General features: G+C 37.8%; 1 protein-coding gene and 1 non-coding gene across 2 annotated transcripts in view; one reads left to right on the top strand and one right to left on the bottom strand.

Moving 5' to 3' along the window:
- The window catches only part of RSRC1 (arginine and serine rich coiled-coil 1), a 449,824-nt gene that overhangs the window by 15,314 nt on the left and 412,795 nt on the right, over positions 1 to 21,715 (top strand). The window lies entirely within an intron of this gene.
- On the bottom strand, positions 7,288 to 7,394 carry LOC132425194 (U6 spliceosomal RNA). Its single transcript, XR_009519387.1, has one exon. It is a non-coding gene; the product is annotated as a U6 spliceosomal RNA (small nuclear RNA).

Raw genomic sequence — 21,715 nt, 5'->3', positions numbered from 1 at the left:
ATTCCTGATTTGTAACAGTTACATTGTGAATATTATGTTTTTGTTATTCTCATATACTGTAAACTCTTGCAGGGCAATCTCTTGGTACCTAACATAATGCCTTGCTTGTAGAAGCTGATTACCAGAGAACAACTTCAGTTGAAAATTTCCTGTCAGTGAGAATAGAAATAATAATCCATGCTTTTGTATGGTCTTTTACATTTTGTAGAGTATTTTCATACACACTTTATCAGTCAATGACATTTTGATTAGGAAAATACAAGTCACTCAATTCCAAGCATCAAGGTTTTAAGATGGGGAATTAAAGGCTTATGTAACCTTTGGAGGGGCTCAGGGAATTAGGGAAGCTGTTACTGATTATTTTAGCCTAAGCGTGGAAGCTGCTTCTTTGCTTAGAAGTCACTGTAAATCTTAACGAACTCTGGGTTTGTAGCACCAAAGTGTGTGGTTCTCAAGAAACTACTTACCAGGAAGCTGCTTCTCTACCCGAGTATCTCCCTATTATTTCCTCCAGAGGGGAATCTGGAGATGGTAATTTCTTCTCTTTTGCAGTGCAAGGAAGACTTTAAAAGGAATCGCAGTGGACATCTAATCAGCAACAAATTATCCAGCACATATGCATTTTACTAAATGTTTTGAGTTTTGTAACTGTCAGGCTGTCATGCAGGGTAATACCTTCATTTTGTATATGAGAAAGGAAGTTCAGAGGTTTATTCAAAACAGCAATTTCTCAGCCTCTTGCATTGACACTTCTGCATTTAACTGCAATAACTAAATAATCTGGAGACACTGCAAAGTCCTAAATTTTGAGAAAATACTTTATCCATGTTTTATACACAACATTATTTTGGTAATGTATTTTAGGAATTTATTCTTCAAGATGTTTAAACTAAATGAGTTTCTAGGTTAATCTTGGTTTAAGAAGAAAATTGAACAACTCATTCTTTGAACAGTTTAGTTAATTAAGACTTTAATTTAAATAAAGAAGCTGTAAGTACATTAGTTCCTTAATATGTGCAGGGGATTGATTCCAGGACCTGCTGCAGGTATCAAAATCTGAGGATTCTCAGGTCCCATGGTTAGCCTTCCGTATCCACGGTTCCGCATCTACATATCCAACCAACTGTGGATCGTGTAGTATTGTAGTGTTTTCTTTAAAGTTTTTATTTATTTATTTATTTTTGACTGTGTTGGGTCTTTGTTATTGTGCGTGGTCTTTCTCTAGTTGCGGAGAGCGGAGGCTACTCTTCATGTGGTTTGTGGGTTTCTTTTTGCTGTGGCTTCTCTTGTTGCAGAGCATGGGCTCTAGGTGCATGGGCTTCAGTAATTGTGGCTCGCATGCTCAGTAGTTGTCGCTTGCACGCTCTAGAGCACAGGCTCAATAGTTGTGGTGCATGGGCTTATTTGCTCCATGGCATGTGGAGTCTTCCCGGACCAGTGCTCGAACCAATGTCCCCTGCATTGGCAGGCGGATTCTTAACACTGCACCACCAGGGACGTCCCTATTTTTTAGTTTTTATTTTACATTGGAGTATACTTTTATTTATTTTATTTTTTTGTTTTTTAATTTTATTTTTGGCTGCATTGGGTCTTCATTGTTGAGAGCATAGTTGTGGCGAGCAGGGGATACTCTTCGTTGCTGTGCGTGGGCTTCTCATTGTGGTGGCTTTTGTTGCAGAGCACGGGCTCCAGGTGTGCGGGCTTCAGTAGTTGTGTCACGTGGGCTCAGTAGTTGAGGCTCACGGGCTGTAGAGTGCAGGCTCAGTAGTTGTAGCGCACGGGCTTAGTTGCTCCGTGGCATGTGGGATATTCCCGGACCAGGGCTCGAACCCGTGTCCCCTGCATTGGCAGGTGGATTCTTTTCTTTAAAATTCTATTTATTTATTTATGGCTGTGTTGGGTCTTCGTTTCTGTGCGAGGGCTTTCTCTAGTTGTCGCAAGCGGGGGCCACTCTTCATCGCGGTGCGTGGGCTTCTCACAATCGCAGCCTCTCTTGTTGTGGAGCACAGGCTCCAGACGCGCAGGCTCAGTAATTGTGGCTCATGGACGTAGTTGCTCCGCGGCATGTGGGATCTTCCCAAACCAGGGCTTGAACCCGTGTCGTCTGCATTGGCAGGCAGATTCTCAACTACTGTGCCACCAGGGAAGCCCAGCAGGTGGATTCTTAACCACTGCTCCACCAGGGAAGCCCTTGGAGTATAGTTGATGGACAACGTTGTGTTAGTTTCAGGTGTACAGCAAAGTGATTCAGTTATACGTATACATGTATCTATTCTTTCTCAAATTCTTTTCCCATTTAGGTTGTTATATAATATCGAGCAGAGTTTCCTGTGCTGTACAGTAGGTCCTTGTTGGTTATCCATTTTAAATATAGCAGTGTGTACATGTCAATCCCAAACTTCCTAACTATCCCTTCCCCCCACCTTTTCCCTGGTAACCATAAGTTCAGTACTGCAGTATTTATTGAAAAAAAATCCACGTATAAATGGACCCTCACAGTTCAAACCCATGTTGTTCAAGGGTTAACTGTAGTGAGTTTTTCAAAGAAAAAGTACTATGTCATTCTAAATTTACAGGTACATTGTTAATGATCTCTGTGCTTTGTAATAGAAAAGAGTGATTTCAGTTATGCAAAGTCAAATACTTTCACAAAACTTTGTTGTTACATGTCTAAAAAACAAGATGAAGCATGTTTTGAGGGATGGCAGAAGGAGGGAAATCAAATGTGTGAAGTTGCTGCAAGTTCTGTGGATAAGTTATAGAGTAATTTGATGATTATGCTTTTTAGTATAGTTTCTATATTCTTCTTGAAGTACTCAAGTTGTGACATGTATCCTGTCACTTCCTTTTACAACAGTAAGAAACCTACTATTATTCACAGTACATTTACTTATTTCCTCAATTCTAGGATACACAGAAAGTAGTTACAAAATTGCTGATATGTACCACTTTGAAAAACAAACCTATAGAGTCAGATATTTTTTATGGTTCTTTTTATCTTTACTCTGGGGTATTTGGTTCCCCTCTCCACTTTATTATGGTTAGTTCTTTTGAAGGTTAGTTTCATTTGTTTCTGTTTATATTTCATTTTAAGTTTTTTTATCCCCTAAGTTTTTAAATTGTATTTCCTTTTGGTCCCCCTGCCTTTATTTTAGTATGTGAAACATTAACATGGTTCCAAAAGACAGCACTGTAAAAGGTGTGCATGGAGAAGTATCATGTCCCTTTATACCTTCTATCCTGTTCCTAACCACATCCTAGAACTAATCCTATTAGTTTGTGTTTTAGCTTTCCTCCGTTTCTTTTTAAACAAAGTAGTGGTTATATCTGTGGCATACTATAGATACTCTTTGCACTTTGCTTTTTCTATTTACTAATATATCTTGGAAATCACTATATCAATTAATAATACTCTTACTCATTTTTTATAGCTGCTTATTGTACTTCGTTGTGTGAATGTATCATGATTTGTTTAGCCAGTTTCCTAGGTATGGATCTTAAAGACAGTGCCAAAATTTTACAGTTACTAAAAAGCTGTCATGAATAACCTGGTGCTTGATTATTTTTGTATTGTTGGAGGTGTATCTTCAGGGGAAATTCCTAGAAGTGGGATTGCTGAATCAAAAGGTAAATATGTTTGTAATTTTGTTGGAAATTGCTGAATTCCTCTCAGTAATGTAAGAGAGTTCTGTTTCCTCATAGCCTTACTGATGGAATGTCATTTTTATTTTTTATTTGATTTTATTTTTAATTGAAATTTATTTATTTTTTACTAATTATGATTAGTTTTATTTTAACTGAAGTATAATTGACTTACAATATTATATTAGTTTCAAGTGTAAAACATAGTGATATTTTTATATGTTATATCATTTTATACAAAATGATCACCACAGTAAGTCTAGGTCTGTCACCGTACAAAGTTATCACAATATTACTGATTATATTTCTTAACGCTGTACTGTTATAGTCCCTTGACTTACTTTTTTTTATTTTTATTTTTTGCGGTACGTGGGCCTCTCACTGTTGTGGCCTCTCCCGTTGCGGAGCACAGGCTCCGGACGCGCAGGCTCAGCGGCCATGGCTCACGGGCCTAGCCACTCCGTGGCATGTGGGATATTCCCGGGCTGGGGCACGAACCCATGTCCCCTGCATCGGCAGGCAGACTCTCAACCACTGCGCCACCAGAGAAGCCCCCGTTGACTTACTTTGTAACTGGAAGTTTGTTCCTCTTAATCTCCCTCACCTATTTCACTCATCCCCCACAACCCCCTGCCCCTAGCAACCATCAGAGGGTTGATTGTATGTGAATCTGTTTCTGTTTTGTTATGTCTGTTCATTTGTTTTGTTTTTTAGATTTCACGTATAAGTGAAATCGTATGGAATTTGTCTTTTTCGGTCTGACTTATTTCACTTAGCATAATACCCTTTAGGTCCAGGTTGTCACAAATGGCAAGATTTCATTCTTTTTTATGGCTGAGGAACAGTCCATATGTATGACATCTTTATTCATTCATTTATCCATGGACACTTAGGTTGCTTCCATGTTGGCTATTGTAAATAATGCTGCAGTGAACAAAGGGGTGCATATATCTTTTCAAATTAGTGTTTTTGTTTTCTTGGAAAAATACCCAAAAGTGGAATGCTGGATTGTATGGTAGTTCTATTTTTAATTTTTTTGAGGAACCTCCATACCGTTTCCCACAGTGCCTGTATCAATTTACATTCCCACCAACAGTGCACAGAGGTTCCCTTTTCTCTACATCTTTGCCAACACTTGTTATTTGTTGTCTTTTTGATAATAGCCATTCTGACAGGTGTGAGGTGATATCTCATTGTTGTTCTAATTTGCATTTTCCTCATGATTAGTGATGTTGAACATCTTGTCATGTGTCTGTTGGTCATCTGTATGTTTTCTTTGGAAAAATGTCTGTTCAGGTCCTCAGCTCATTTTATAATCGGTTGTTTGTTTTTTTGATGTTGAGTTCATTGTATATTTTGGATATTAACCCATTATCAGATATATCATTTGCAAATATCTTCTGCCATTCAGTAGGTTGGCTTTTGGTTTTTTCGATAGTTTCCTTCACTGTGCAAAAGCTTTTTGGTTTGATATAGTCCCATTTGTTTATTTTTGCTTTTGTTTCCCTCGCTTAAGGAGACGTGTCCAAAAAATATTGCTAAGACCAATGCCGAAGAGCATACTGCCGTTTTCTTTTAAAAGTTTTATGGTTTCAAATCTTAAATTTAAGTCTTTAATCTATTTTGAGTGTATGTTTGTGTATGGTGTGAAAAAGTAGTCCAGTTTGATTCTTTTGCATGTAATTGTCCAGTTTTCCTAGCACCATTTATTGAAGAGGTTGTCTTTTCCCTATTGTATGTTCTTACCTTCTTTGTTGTAGATTAATTACCCATGTTAAGTTTGGATTCATTTCTGGGCTGTGTATTCTGTTCCATTGAGCTATGTGTCTGTTTTTGTGCTAGTACCATACTATTTTGGTTACTTTTGCTTTGTAGTACAGTTTGAAAGCAGGGAGCGTAATACCTTCATCTTTGTTCTTCTTTCTCAAAATTATTTTGGCTCTTTGGGGTCTTTTGTGTTTCCCTACAAATTTTAGGATTATTTGTTCTAGTTGTGTGAAAAATGTCATGTGTATTTTGATAGGGATTGCATTGTATGTCTTCTTTTGAAAACTCTTTGTCCAGATCTCTGTCCCTTTTTTAATTGGATTGTTTGTTTTTTGCTATTGAGTTATATGAATTTTTTTTCTTCCCCCCCCTTTTTTTTAAAATTGAAGTATAGTTGATTTACAATGCTGTGCCAATCTCTGCTGTACAGCAGAGTGATTCAGTTATACACATACAGACATGATTTTTTTTATATTCTTTTCCATTATGGTTTATCACAGGATACTGAGTATAGTTTTCTGTGCCATACATTAGGACCTTGTTGTTTATCCATTCTAAATGTAATAGTTTGCATCTACCAACCCCAAACTCCCAATCCATTCCTCTCCCTCCCCCCCTCCCCTTTGGCAATCACAAGTCTGTTCTCTATGAGTCTGCTTCTGTTTTGCAGATAGGTTCATTTGTGCCATATTCTAGATTCCACATATACATGATATCATACAGTATTTGTCTTTGTCTTTCTGACTTACTTTACTTAGTATGATAATCTCTAGTTGCATCCATGTTGCTGCAAATGGCATTATTTCATTCTTTTTTATGGCTGAGTAGTATTCCATTGTATATATGTACCACATCTTCTTTATCCATTCATCTGTCGATGGACATTTAGGTAGTTTACATGTCTTGGCTGTTGTGAACAGTGCTGCTATGAACATAGGTGCGCATGTGTCTTTTTGAATTGTAGTTTTGTGTGGGTATGTTTCTAGGAGTCGGATTGCTGACTCATATGGTAATTCTATTTTTAGTTTTCTGAGGAACCTCCACACTGTTTTCCATAGTGGCTTCCATAGTGGTTTACATTTCCACCAACAGTGTAGGAGGGTTAGCTTTTCTCCACATCCTCTTCAATATTTGTTATTTGTAGACTTTTTAATGATGGCCATTCTGACTGGTGTGAGGTGGTACCTCACTGTAGTTTTGATTTGCATTTCTCTAATAATGAGTGATGTTGAGCATCTTTTCATGTGCCTACTGGCCATCTGTATGTCTTCTTTGGAGAAATGTCTATTAAGGTCTTCTGCCCATTTTTTGATTGGGTTGTTTGTTGTTGTATGAGCTGTTTGTATACTTTGGAGATTAAGCTCTTGTCTGTCGCATCATTTGCAGATATTTTCTCCCATTCAGTAGGCTGTCTTTTCTTTTCTTTTTTTCTTTAATGGTCTCCTTTGCTGTGCCAAAACTTGTAAGTTTGATTAGGTTCCATTTGTTTATTTCTATTACCTTAGGAGACTGCCCTAAGAAAACATTGGTATGATTTATGTCTGAGAACGTTTTGCCTGTGCTCTTTTCTAGGAGTTTTATGGTATCATGTCTTGTGTTTAAGTCTTTAAGCCATTTTGAGTTTGTTTTTTTTTTGTGCATGGTGTAAGGGTGTGTTCTAACTTCATTGATTTACATGCAGCTGTCCAGCTTTCCCAGCACTACTTGCTGAATAGACTGTCTTTTTCCCATTTTATATTCTTGCCTCCGTTGTTGAAGATTAATTGACTGTAGGTGTGTGGGTTTATTTCTGGGCTCTCTATTCTGTTCCATTGATCTGTATGCCTGTTTTTGTACCAATACCGTGCTGCTTTGATTACTGTAGCTTTGTAGTACTGTAAAAATATGGAACACTTCACGAATTTGCATGCCATCCTTGTGCAGAGGCCATGCTATTCCTCTCTGTATCATTCCAGTTTTAGTATATGTGCTGCCGAAGCAAGCACTGTATGAGTTTCTTATATACAGTTGACCCTTGAACGACACTGGTTTGAACTGCAACGGTCCACTTATACGTCAATTTTTTCCAATACATGTGTACTGCGGTACTACACTATTGAGTTTGGTTGAATCCATGGATGTGGATCTGGGGATGTGGAGGGTTGAAAGTTATATGAGGATTTTTGACTGTGGCGTGGAGGGAGGAATTGATACCCCAACCCCTGAGTTCTTCAAGAGTCATCTGTATTTTGGATATTAACTTGTTATTAGATATGTGATTTACACATATCTTCTCCCATTCAGTACATTGCCTTTTCATTTTATTGATAGTTTCCTTTGCTGTGCAGAAACCTTTTCGTTTAATGTAGCCGTATTTGTTGATTTTTGCTTTTGTTGTCTATTTCCAAAAATCATTACCAAGACTTATGTCAAGGATATTTTCCCTTATGTTTTATTCTAGGAGTTTTGTGGTTTCAGGTCTTATGTTTAAGTCTTAAATCCATTTTGAGTTCATTTTTGTGTATGGTGTAAGATAATGGCCCAGTTTCATTCTTTTACACATGACTATCCAGCTTTCTCAACACCATTTATTGAAGAGAGTATTTCCTCATTGTATAGTCTTGATTTCTTTGATGTAAATTAATTGATGATATGCACATGGGTTTATTTCTGAGCTCTCTAATCTGTTCCATTGATCTATGTGTCTGTTTTTATGCCGAAACCATATTGTTTTGAATGCTTTGTAATATAGACTGAAATCAGGAAGCATGATTCCTCCAGCTTTTTCTTTTTTCTCAAGATTGTTTTGGCTATTTGGTGTCTTTTGTGGTCCATACAAATTTTAGGATTGTTTGTTCTAATTCTGTGAAAATGCCATTGGAATTTTGATAGAGATTGCATTGAATATGTATATTATTTTTGGTAGTATGGATTATGTTAATTTTATACCCTGATGCCTTACTCAATTCTGTTATTGCTTGAGTTAGTTTTAGCATTGATTCTCTAGGGTTTATCAGATACACTATCATGTTGTCTGCAAATAGAAATAGTTTTACTTCTTTTCCAATTTTTATTCTTCTGTTTGCTTTCTCTCATCTAATTGCATTGGCTTTTACTTCCAATAAAATATTGAATGCCAGTGGAGGTGATATACATCCTTGTCTTTTTCCTAATTTTAGTGTAAAAGCTCCTAGTGTTTCCTTATGAAGAAATATACTGGCTCTGGGGCTAAAGTATATATATTTTGTCATGTTAAGAGAGGATCTATCACTTTGTTTTTGTTTTTTTCCAGGAATGGATATTGAATTTTGTTGAAAGCTTTTTCATCATCTGTGGATAGAATCAAGTTTTGTTTTGTTTTTTTCCCGTAGATCTATTAAGGAACTAATATTGCTTTTCTGGAATAAATCTCAATTGGTCTTCGTGTAGTATTTTCGTGATGTGGGATTCTGTTCACTAATTTTTTTTTTTTGTGATACGCGGGCCTCTCACTGTTGTGGCCTCTCCCGCTGCGGAGCACAGGCTCACGACGCGCAGGCCCAGTGGCCGTGGCTCACGGGCCCAGCTGCTCCGCAGCACGTGGGATCCTCCCGGACCGGGGCACGAACCCGCATCCCCTGCATCGGCAGGCGGACTCGCAACCACTGCGCCACCAGGGAAGCCCTGTTCGCTAATTTTTAAGTTTAGTACTTTTATAGTCATACGTGATGTTGGTTTTTTTTTTTACATCGTGTTTATCAGTTATTCTCTTATCATTATTCTTGCTTCATACAAAGATTTGGTAAGTTTTCCTTCATTTTTTAATGCTCTGGAACTATTTGTGGAGCATTGGGATTGGTATTCAGAGTTTTGGTAGATTTGTGAAACCATCTGGGTCTGGTGCTTTTTTTTGTTGAATGGTGTATTGATAACTTTGTTTCTTCAACAGAAATTGGTCAATTTAAACTTTATATTTCTCATAGGTTTAATTTTGGTAAACTTTTTCTAGTATATTACCTATTTAATCTATATTTTGAAATTTATTTGCTTAGAAGTCTGCAAAGTAATTTCTTATGATTTAAACTTTTTTTCTTCTGTTTCAATGCTTATTTTCCCCTTGTCATTTATTATGTTGTTTATCTATGCTTTCTCCTTTGCTTTATTAAGTTGGATGGTTGATTATCTATTTTGTTAATTTAAAAGAAATCATTTTGACTTATTATTTAGATCTTTTTCTCCATTTTCTACCTTATTAATTTCAGCTTTTATCCTTCTTTTCTGCTTTGTGCTTTCTTTGGTTTACTTTGTTATTCTTTTTCAAGTCTTTTGAGCTGCTAATTTATTTATATTTCATTTCTATTGATAAGAGTGTTTAAGTGTATGGATGTTCTTTTAATCACTGCTTTAAATATATCCCGTAGTTTTTTTCAACATACTTTTATGAGAAATTTCAAGCATACAGCAAAATTGAGTTTTACAGTGAAGACCCATATATCCACCACCTAGATATTACCATTACCATTTTATTTACTTTGTCACATATCTATCCATTTATCTATTTCTCTCACTATCCATTAATTTATCCTAATTTTTTGATGCATTTCGTTTCAGGCATCAGTAGGCTTTCCCCTTAAATACTTCCGCATACTTATGAGTAAGTAGAGTTCAGTATTCCTTTATAAATTTTTCCTTTTTAAAAAAAATTTATTTATTTATTTTTGGCTGTGTTGGGTCTTGTTGCCGCGTGCAGGCTTTTCTGTAGTTGCGGCGAGCAGGGCTACTCGTGGTTGCAGTGCGTGGACTTCTCATTGCGGTGGTTTCTTTTGTTGCAGAGCACAGGCTCTAGGTGCACAGGCTTCAGTAGTTGTGGCTTGCGGGCTCTAGAGCGCAGGCTCAGTAGTTGTGGTACACGGGCTTAGTTGCTCCGCAGCGTGTGGGATCTTCCCACACCAGGGATCAAACTTGTGTCTCCTGTATTGGCAGGTGGATTCTTAACCACTGTGCCACCAGGGAAGTCCCTAAATTTTTCCTTTTGAAAACAAAACTTTGACATTTTTCGTTGAGGCAAAATTTATGTACACTGAAATGCACGAATTTTAAGCATACACTTGCTGTGTTTTGATGCATGTATATACCTTCCAAAATATATTACCATTGCGCCAGAAAGTTCCCTTATAATTTTTTTTTAAACATCTTTATTGGAGTATAATTGCTTTACAATGGTGTGTTAGTTTCTGCTTTACAACAAAATGAATCAGTTATATATATACATATGTTCCCATATCTCTTCCCTCCTGTGTCTCCCTCCCTCCCACCCTCCCTATCCCACCCCTCCAGGCGGTCACAAAGCACCGAGCTGATCTCCCTGTGCTATGCGGCTGCTTCCCACTAGCTATCTACCTTACGTTTGGTAGTGTATATATGTCCATACCTCTCTCTCGCTTTGTCACAGCTTACCCTTCCCCCTCCCCATATCCTCAAGTCCATTCTCTAGTAGGTCTGTGTCTTTATTCCTGTCTTACCCCTAGGTTCTTCATGACATTTTTTTTTCTTAAATTCCATATATATGTGTTAGCATACGGTATTTGTCTCTCGCTTTCTGACTTACTTCACTCTGTATGACAGACTCTAGGTCTGTCCACCTCATTACAAATAGCTCAATTTCGTTTCTTTTTGTGGCTGAGTAATATTCCATTGTATATATGTGCCACATCTTCTTTATCCATTCATCCGATGATGGACACTTCGGCTGTTTCCATCTGCGGGATAATGTAAATAGAGCTGCAATGAACATTTTGGTACATGACTCTTTTTGAATTATGGTTTTCTCAGGGTATATGCCCAGTAGTGGGATTGCTGGGTCATATGGTAGTTCTATTTGTAGTTTTTTAAGGAACCTCCATACTGTTCTCCACAGTGGCTGTATCAATTCACATTCCCACCAACAGTGCAAGAGGGTTCCCTTTTCTCCACACCCTCTCCAGCATTTATTGTTTGTAGATTTTTTGATGATGGCCATTCTGACTGGTGTGAGATGATATCTCATTGTAGTTTTGATTTGCATTGCTCTAATGGTTAGTGACGTTAAGCATTCTTTCATGTGTTTGTTGGCAGTCTGTATATCTTCCTTGGAGAAATGCCTATTTAGGTCTTCTGCCCATTTTTGGATTGGGTTGTTTGTTTTTTTGGTATTAAGCTCCGTGAGCTGCTTATAAATTTTGGAGATTAATCCTTTGTCGGTTTCTTCATTTGCAAATATTTTCTCCCATTCTGAGCGTTGTCTTTTGGTCTTGTTTATGGTTTTCTTTGCTGTGCAAAAGCTTTAAAGTTTCATTAGGTCCCATTTGTTTATTTTTGCTTTTATTTCCATTTCTCTAGGAGGTGGGTCAAAGGATCTTGCTGTGATTTATGTCATAGAGTGTTCCGCCTATGTTTTCCTCTAAGAGTTTGATAGTGTCTGGCCTTACATTTAGGTCTTTAATCCATTTTGAGCTTATTTTTGTGTATGGTATTAGGGAGTGATCTAATTTCATACTTTTGCATGTACCTGTCCAGTTTTCCTAGCATCATTTATTGAAGAGGCTGTCCTTTCTCCACTGTACATTCCTGACTCCTTTATGAAAGATAAGGTGACCATATGTGCGTGGGTTTGTCTCTGGGCTTTCTATCCTGTTCCATTGAGCTATCTTTTTGTTTTTGTGCCAGTACCATACTGTCTTGATTACTGTAGCTTTGTAGTATAGTCTGAAGTCAGGGAGCCAGATTCCTCCAGCTCCGTTTTTTGTTCTCAAGATTGCTTTGGCTATTCGGGGTCTTTTGTGTTTCCATACAGCTTGTGAAACTTTTTGTTCTAGTTCTGTGAAAAATGCCAGTGGTAGTTTGATAGGCATTGCATTGAATCTGTAGATTGCTTTGGATCGTAGAGTCATTTTCACAATGTTGATTCTTCCAATCCAAGAACATGGTATATCTCTCCATCTATTTGTATCATCTTTAATTTCTTTCATCAGTGTCTTATAATTTTCTGCATACTGGTCTTTTGTCTCCTTAGGTAGGTTTATTCCTAGATATTTTATTCTTTTTGTTGCAATGGTAAATGGGAGTGTTTTCTTGATTTCACTTTCAGATTTTTCATCATTAGTGTAAGGGAATGCCAGAGATTTCTGTGCATTAATTTTGTATCCTGCTACTTTCCCAAATTCTTTGATTAGCTCTAGTAGTTTTCTGGTAGCATCTTTAGGATTCTCTATGTATAGTATCATGTCATCTGCCATCAGTGACAGCTTTACTTCTTTTCCAATTTGGATTCCTTTTATTTCCTTTTCTTCTCTGATTGCTGTGGCTAAAACTTCCAAAACTCTGTTGAATCAGAGTGGTGAGAGTGGGCAGCCTTGTCTTGTTCCTGATCCTAGTGGAAATGCTTTCAATTTTTCATCGAGGACGACGTTGGCTGTTGGTTTGTCATATATGGCCTTTATTATGTTGAGGAAAGTTTCCTCTATGCCTATTTACTGCAAGGTTTTTATCATAAATGGGTGTTGAATTTTGTCAAAAGCTTTCTCTGCATCTATTGAGATGATTATATGGTTTTTCTTCTTCAGTTTGTTAATATGGTGTATCACGTTGATTGATTTGCGTATATTGAAGAATCCTTGCATTGCTGGAATAAACCCCACTTGAACTTGGTGTATGATCCTTTTAATGTGCTGTTGGACTCTGTTTGCTAGTATTTTGTTGAGGATTTTTGCATCTATGTTCATCAGTGATATGGGCCTGTAGTTTTCTTTCTGTGTGACATCCTTGTCTGGTTTTGGTATCAGGGTGATGGTGGCCTCGTAGAATGAGTTTGGGAGTGTTCCTCCCTCTGCTATAGTTTGGAAGAGATTGAGAAAGATAGGTGTTAGCTTTTATCTAAATATTTGATAGAATTCGCCTGTGAAGCCATCTGGTCCTGGGCTTTTGTTTGTTGGAAGATTTTTAATCACAGTTTCAATTTCAGTGCTTGTGATTGTTCTGTTCATATTTTCTATTTCTTCCTGACTCAGTCTTGGCAGGTTGTGCATTTCTAAGATTTGTCCATTTCTTCCAGGTTGTCCATTTTATTGGCATAGAGTTGCTTGTAGTGATCTCTCATGATCTTTTTTATTTCTGCAGTATCAGTTACTTCTCCTTTTTCATTTCTAATTCTATTGATTTGAGTCTTCTCCCTTTTTTTCTTGAGAAGTCTGGCTAATGGTTTATCAATTTTGTTTATCTTCTCAAAGAACCAGCTTTTAGTTTTATTGTTCTTTGCTATCGTTTCCTTCATTTCTTTTTCCTTCATTTCTGATCTGATTTTTATGATTTCTTTCCTTCTGCTAAATTTGGGTTTTTTTTGTTCTTCTTATTCTAATTGCTTTAGGTGCAAGGTTAGGTTGTTTATTCGAGATGCTTCCTGTTTCCTAAGGTAGGTTTTTATTGCTATAAACTTCCCTGTTAGAACTGCTTTTGCTGCATCCCATAGATTTTGGGTCATCGTGTCTCCATTGTCATTTGTTTCTAGGTATTTTTTGATTTCCTCTTTGATTTCTTCAGTGATCACGTCGTTATTAAGTAGTGTATTGTTTAGTCACCATGTGTTTGTATTTTTTACAGATCTTTTCCTGTAATTGATATCTAGTCTCATAGCGTTGTGGTCGGAAAAGATACTTGATGCAATATCGATTTTCTTAAATTCGCCAAGGCTTGATTTGTGACCCAAGATATGATCTATCCTGGAGAATGTTCCATGAGCACTAGAGAAAAATGTGTATTCTGTTGTTTTTGGATGGAATGTCCTATAAATATCAATGAAGTCCATCTTGTTTAATGTATGATTTAAAGCTTGTGTTTCCTTATTTATTTTCATTTTGGATGATCTGTCCATTGGTGAAAGTGGGGTGTTAAAATCCCCTACTATGAATGTGTTACTGTCAATTTCCCCTTTTATGGCTGTTAGTATTTGCCTTATGTATTGAGGTGCTCCTATGTTGGGTGCATAAATATTTACAATTGTTATATCTTCTTCTTGGATCGATCCCTTGATCATTATGTAGTGTCCTTCTTTGTGTCTTGTAATAGTCTTTATTTTAAAGTCTATTTTGTCTGATATGAGAGTTGCTACCCCAGCTTTCTTTTGTTTTCCATTTGTATGAAATACCTTTTTCCATCCCCTTACTTTCAGTCTGTATGTGTCTCTAGGTCTGAAGTGGGTCTCTTGTAGACAGCAAATATATGGGTCTTGTTTTTGTATCCATTCAGCCAATCTGTGTCTTTTGGTGGGAGCATTGAGTCCATTTACATTTAAGGTAATTATCGATATGTATGTTCCTATTCCATTTTGCTAATTGTTTTTGGTTTGTTATTGTAGGTCTTTTCCTTCTCTTGTGTTTCTTGCCTAGAGAAGTTCCTTTAACAGTTGTCGTAGAGCTGGTTTGGTAGTGCTGAACTCTCTCAGCTTTTGCTTGTCTGTAAAGGTTTTAATTTCTCCATCATATCTGAATGAGATCCTTGCTGGGTAGAGTAATCTTGGTTGCAGGTTTTTCTCCTTCATCACTTTCAATATGTCCTGCCAGTCCCTTCTGGCTTGCAGGGTTTCTGCTGAAAGATCAGTTGTTAACCTTATGGGGATTCCCTTGTGTGTTATTTGTTGTTTTTCCTTTGCTGTTTTTAATGTGCTTTCTTTGTATTTAATTTTTGAGAGTTTGATTAATATGTGTCTTGGTGTATTTCTCCTTGGATTTATCCTGTATGGGCCTCTCTGTGCTTCCTGGACTTGATTAACTATTTCCTTTCCCATATTAGGGAAGTTTTCAACTATAATCTCTTCTAATATTTTGTCAGTCCCTTTCTTTTTCTCTTGTTCTTCTGGAATCCCTATAATTTGAATGTTGGTGCATTTAATGTGGTCCCAGAGGTCTCTGAGACTGTCTTCAGTTGTTTTCATTCTTTTTTCTTTATTCTGCTTTACGGTAGTTATTTCCACTATTTTGTCTTCCAGGTAACTTATCCATTCTTCTGCCTCAGTTATTCTGCTATTAATCCCATCTAGAGTATGTTTCATTTCATTTATAGTGTTGTTCATCATTGTTTGTTTCATCTTTAGTTCTTATAGGTCCTTGTTAAATGTTTCTTTTATTTTGTCCATTCTATTTGCAAGATTTTGGATCACCTTTACCATAATTATTCTGAATTCTTTTTCAGGTAGGCTGCCTATTTCCTCTTCATTTGTTTTTTCTGGTGGGTTTTTACTTTGCTCCTTCATCTTCTGTGTGTTTTTCTGTCTTCTCATTTTGCGTATCTTACTGTGTTTCGTGTCTCCTTTTTGCAGCCTGCAGGTTCGTAGTTCCTGTTGTTTTTGGTGTCTGTCCCCAGTGGCTAAAGTTGGTTCAGTCGGTTGTGTAGGCTTCCTGGTGGATGGGACTAGTGCCTGTGTTCTGGTGGATGAGGCTGGATCTTGTCTTTCTGGTGCGCAGGTCCACATCTGGTGGTGTGTTTTGGGGTGTCTGTGGACTTATTATGATTTTAGGCAGCCTCTCTGCTAACGGGTGGGCTTGTGTTCCTGTCTTCCTAGTTGTTTGGCATAGGATGTCCAGCACTGTAGCTTGCTGGTCGTTGAGTGAAGCTTGGTGCTGGTGTTGAGATGGAGATCTCTTGGAGATTTTCACCGTTTGATATTATTTGGAGCTGGGAGGTCTCTTGTGGACCAGTGTCCTGAAGTTGGCTCTCCCACCTCAGAGGCACAGCACTGACTCCTGGCTGCAGCCCCAAGAGCCTTTCATCCATACGGCTCAGAATAAAAGGGAGAAAAAGTAGAAAGAAAGAATTAGTAGAAATAGAAAGAAAGAAAGAAAGGAAGAAAGAAAGGAAGGAGGGAAGGAGGGAGGGAGGGAGGAAATAAGGAAAGAGGGAAGGAAAAAAAGAAAGAATGAATATAAAGTAAAATAAAGTAAGATAAAATATAATAAAGTTATTAATATAAAAAATAATTATTAGGAGAAAAATAATTAAAAAACAAAAGCAAAACAAAAAAAACCAACAGAGCCGTAGGACAAATGGTGGAAGGAAAGCTATACAGACAAAATCTCACATAGAAGCATGCACATACACACTCACAAAAAGAGGAAAAGGGGAAAACATCATAAATATTGCTCTCAAGGTCCACCGTCTCAATTTGTGATGATTCATTGTCTAAAGGAGGGAAGGAAGGAAAGAAAGAACGAAGATAAAGTCAAATAAAATAAAGTTATTAAAATAAAAATTAATTATCAAGAAAAAAAAAGAACAAAAATGGACAGATAGAACTCTCAGACAAATGGTGGAAGCAAAGCTATACAGACAAAGTCTCACACAGAAGCATACACATACACTCTCACAAAAAGAGGAAAAGGGGAAAAAAGCACAAATCTTGTTCTCAAAGTCCTCCTCCTCAATTTGGGATGATTCGTTGCCTATTCATGTATTCCACAGATGCAGGTACATCAAGTTGATTGTGGAGTTTTAATCCGCTGCTTCTGAGGCTGCTGGGAGAGATTTCCCTTTCTCTTCTTTGTTCTCCCAGCTCCCTGGGGCTCAGCTTTGTATTTGGCCCCGCCTCTGTGTGTAGGTCGCTGGAGGGCATCTGTTCTTCGCTCAGACAGGATGGTGTTGAAGGAGCAGCTGATTCGGGGCCTCTGTCTCACTCAGGCCGGGGCGGGGAGGGGCACGGAGCACGGGGCGAGACTGAGGTGTCAGAGTCCGGCGTGACGTTGCAGCAGCCTGAGGCGTGCCGTGCGTCCTCCCGGGGAAGTTGTCCCTGGATCCCGAGACCCTGGCAGTGGCGGGCTGCACAGGCTCCCTGGAAAGGGATTGTGGATAGTGACCTGTGCTCACACACAGGCTTTTTGGTGGCGGCAGCAGCAGCCTTAGTGTCTCATGCCTGTCTCTGGGGTTCGCGCTTTTAACCGTGGCTCGCGCCCGTCTCTGGAGCTCTTTTAAGCAGCTTTCTTAATGCCCTCTCCTCGCGCACCAGGAAGCAAAGAGGGAAGAAAAAGTCTCTTGCCTCTTCGGCAGGTCCAGACTTTTCCCTGGACTCCCTCCCGGTCAGGCGTGGTGCACTAACCCCCTGCAGGCTGTGTTCATGCCGCCAACCCCAGTCCTTTCCCTGGGATCCGACCGCTCGAGCCTCAGCTCCCAGCCCCGCCCGCCCTGGTGCGGGAGCAGACAAGCCTCTCGGGCTGGTGAGTGCCAGTCGGCACCGATCCTCTGTGCGGGAATCTCGCCGCTTTGCCCTCCGCACCCCTGTTGCTGTGCTCTCCTCCGCAGCTCCGAAGCTTCCCCCTCCGCCACCCGCAGTCTCTGCCCGCGAAGGGGCTTCCTAGTGTGTGGAAACCTTTCCTCCTTCACAGCTCCCTCTCACTGGTGCAGGTCCCGTCCCTATCCTTTTGTCTCTGTTTATTCTTTTTTCTTTTTCCCTACCTAGGTACGTTGGGGGTTTCTTGCCTTTTGGGAGGTCTGAGGTCTTCTGCCAGCATTCAGTAGGTGTTCTGTAGGAGTTGTTCCACGTGTAGATGTATTTCTGGTGTATCTGTGGGGAGGAAGGTGATCTCTGCGTCTTACTCTTTCGCCATCTTCCTGGAAGCCCCCTTTTAATTTTTGACAATTAATTCCTGCTTGCATTCTCCTTAGAGGTAACCACTGTTTTGACTTTTTTCTACCGTAGATTAGTTTTCATGAGTGTGAAAAATTTTTATTCAGCATGATACGTTCGAGATTCATTCATGTTGTTGTGTATGTCAGTAGTTCATTCCTTTTTATTGTTGAATAGTATTGTATGGATATGTTACTTTTTTTCTAGAATTTTATGTATATATAATCACATAGTGATATTTTACATAGTAGTGATAGTTTACATTGGCTTCTTACAGTAAGCATAATGCTTTGATGTATGTATCATTACTTCATTCCTGTTTAGTTCACTGTTGCTAGTAGTGAACTACCATAGTTTATCTATTTTCTTGTTTTGGATACCTGGGCTATTTCTGTGTTGGGCTATTATGAATAAAGCTACTACAAACATTTCTTTTACAAGTCTTTTTTGTGGCTATCTGTATTCATTTCTCTTAAGTGAAAATCTAGTAATGGAACTTCTGAGTCATTGTGTAGGTGTCTGTTTTAGTTTTATAAGAAAAAACATAGCTTTCCAAATGATTTTCTATGGCTGTATCATTTTATATTCCCACCAAAAATGTATATGAGTTCCAGTTACTCAGAAATTCACCCACCCTTGGTGTGTTAGTCTTATTAATTTTAGCCAAAGTGGGGGGCTTGTAGTGCCATTTCATGGTTTTAATTTGCACTTATAATTTTAGCTTTTTTGTTTATATATATGGTGCATTCAAATGATTTTTTTAATTGTAAAAAACACGTAAATTATAATTTTAAACAAATTTTCAAGGTACATTGTTATGTATATGCACACTGTTGTACAGAAGATTTCTAGAACTCTTTCATTTTCTGTGACAGAAACTCTAAACCCTTGGAACAACAACTCCCACTTTCCCCCTCCTCCCCTGTCTTGGCAATCACCATTCTACTTTGTTTCTATGAGTTTGATTGCATCAGACAACTCATATATAAGTGGGATAGTGCAGTGTTTGTCTTTTTTTATTTTCTTATTTCACTTAGCATAATGTCCCAAGTTTCATCTATCTTATAACACAGGACAGGATTTCCATCTTTTTCAAGGCTGAATAATATTCCATTCTATGTATATACCTCATTTTCTTTATGTGTTTATCCATTGATGGACACTTAGATTGTTTCCACATGTTGGATATAGTGAATAATGCTGCAGTGCAGACGGGTGTGCAAATATTTCTTCAGTATCCTGCTTTCAGTTATTTTTCATTATATATTCAGAAGTGGGATTGCTAAATCCCTATGGTAGTTCTATTTTTAATTTTTTGAGGAACCTTCATACTGTTTCCATAGCTGCTTGCACTATTTTACAATCTAACCAACAGTGCAAAAGGGTTCCAATTTCTTCACATACTTGCCAACACTTAATTTTTCTTTTTTTTGATAGTCACCATCCTAACAGGTATAATGTGGTATCTTTGTTTTTGATTTGCATTCTGCTGTTGATTTAGTAGTGTTGAGAATCTGTCAGCCATTTACACATCTTCTTTGGAGAAATGTTTATTTGAGTTTTTTTTCTTTACCAATTTTTAATCTGGTTATTTGTTTTTTTGTTTATGAGTTGTAGGGATTTTAAAATATATTGTGTATATTAACCCCTTACCTGAGCTATGGTTTGCAGATATTTTCTACTGTTTGATAGATTGTCTTTTCATTCTGTTGATTGTTTCCTGTACAGAAGTTTTAAGGTTTGATGTAGTCCCATTTATCTAATTTTTCTTTTAAACCTGTGCTTTTGGTGTCATATGCAAGCAATAATTGACCATTTCAATGTCACGATGCTTTTACCATTCTAGGAGTTTTATAGTTTTAGGTATCATGCTTAGCTCTTTAATCCATTTGAGTTAATATTTGTATATGGTGTTAAGAAAAGGGTCCACCTTCATTCTTTCACATGTGAATATACAGTTTTCCCAACATTTGTTGAAAAGACTCTCATTTCTCCATTGTGTAGTCTTGTCACCATTGTCGAAGATCATTTTACCATATACACAAGGGTTATTTTGGGGCTCTGTTTTTTGTTCTATTCGTCTATATGTCTGTCTGTGTGCATATATCGTACTTTGATTACTGTAGTTTTGTAATATATTTTGAAATCAGGAAGTATGAGGCCTCTAGTCTTGTTCCTTCTCAAGATTTTTTTGGCTACTTGGGTCCTTTGAGATTCCTTATCAATTTCAGAGTTTTTTGTTTTTTCTGTTTCTGCAAAAAATGCCATTTGGGTTTTGATAGGAATTGCTTTGAATCTGTAGATAGCTTTGGTAGTATGGACTACTGCGAAGGTTTAACAGTATTAAGACTTCTGCTTCCTTGGTTAAGTTTATTCCTAAATTTTTTTTTTATTGTTACTGTAAGTGGGATTGTTTTCTTAATTTCCTTTTCAGATTGTTCATTGTTAGTATATAGAAATTCAAAATTTTTCTTTTTTTGCAAATTATTTTTGACAGTTGATTCTGAATTTGTTAGTTCTAACATTGTGTGTCTGTGTGTAATTTTAGGATTTTCTACATATAAGATCATGTCATCTGTGAACAGAGATATCTTTCCAATTTGGATGCTCTTTATTTCTTTTTCATGTCTAATTGCTCTGGCTAAGAATTCTAGTACTGTGTTGAGTAGAAGTGGTGGGTGTGGGAAACCTTTTCTTGGTCCTGAATTTAGAGGTAAAACTTTCAGTTTTTTACTGTTGGGTATGATGTTATCCCTGGGTCTTTTATATATGACCTTTCTTATGTTGCGGTACTTTTCTTCTATTCCTAATTTGTTGACTGTTTTTATCATGAAAAGGTGTTGAACTTTATGAAATGATTTTTTTCTACATCAACTGAGATGATCATGTGTTTTGGTTTTTTAAAATATTTGGCCGTGTTGTGTCTTAGTTGCGGCATGCAGGATCTTTTGTTGTGGTGCGCGGGCTTCTCTCTATTTGTGGTCTGCAGGCTCCAGGGTGCATGGGCTCAATAGTTGTGGTGCGCGGGCTCTCTAGTTGTGGCGTGTGGGCTCTCTAGCTGTGGCACATGGGCTCCAGAGCACGTGAACTCAGTAGTTGTGGTGCGCAGGATCTCTAGTTGTGGCCCACAGGCTCTAGAGCTTGTGGACTTATTTGCCCTGAGGCATGTGGAATCTTAGTTTCCTGACCAGGGATCAAACCCACGTTGCCTGCATTGGAAGGCGGATTCTTAACCACTGGGCAGGGAAGTCCCAATCATGTCTTTTTTTGTTCTCCATTCTGTTAATGTGTATATTACATTTATTGATTTTTACATATTTAATGTTTTTTTTCATTCAAGGGATAAATCCCATTTTGTTGTGCTGTATAAGTGTTTTAATGTGCTGCTGAATTTGGTTTGGTAGTGTTTTGTTGATCTTTTTGCATCAGTGTTACTCATGGATATTCATCTGTAGTTTTATTTTCTTGTGGTATGTTTGTATGTTTTCGGTATCAGGGTAATAATGATGGCTTATAACATGAGTTTGGAAGTGTTCCCTCCTCTTCAATTTTGAGAGGGATTGGCATTGTTATTTAAATGTTTGGTAAAATTCTCCAGTGAAGCTATCTGGTCCTGAGCTTTTATTTGTTGGGAGGTTTTTTATTGCTGATTCATTCTCCTTGCTTGTTCAGATTTCTTATTTCCTTACGATTTAGTCTTAG

Source organism: Delphinus delphis, chromosome 4 (genome assembly GCF_949987515.2).
Source record: "Delphinus delphis chromosome 4, mDelDel1.2, whole genome shotgun sequence".
NCBI lineage: Eukaryota > Metazoa > Chordata > Mammalia > Artiodactyla > Delphinidae > Delphinus > Delphinus delphis.
The sequence above is the reverse complement of the archived record's forward strand: the minus strand, read 5'-3'. Positions and strand labels throughout refer to the sequence as shown.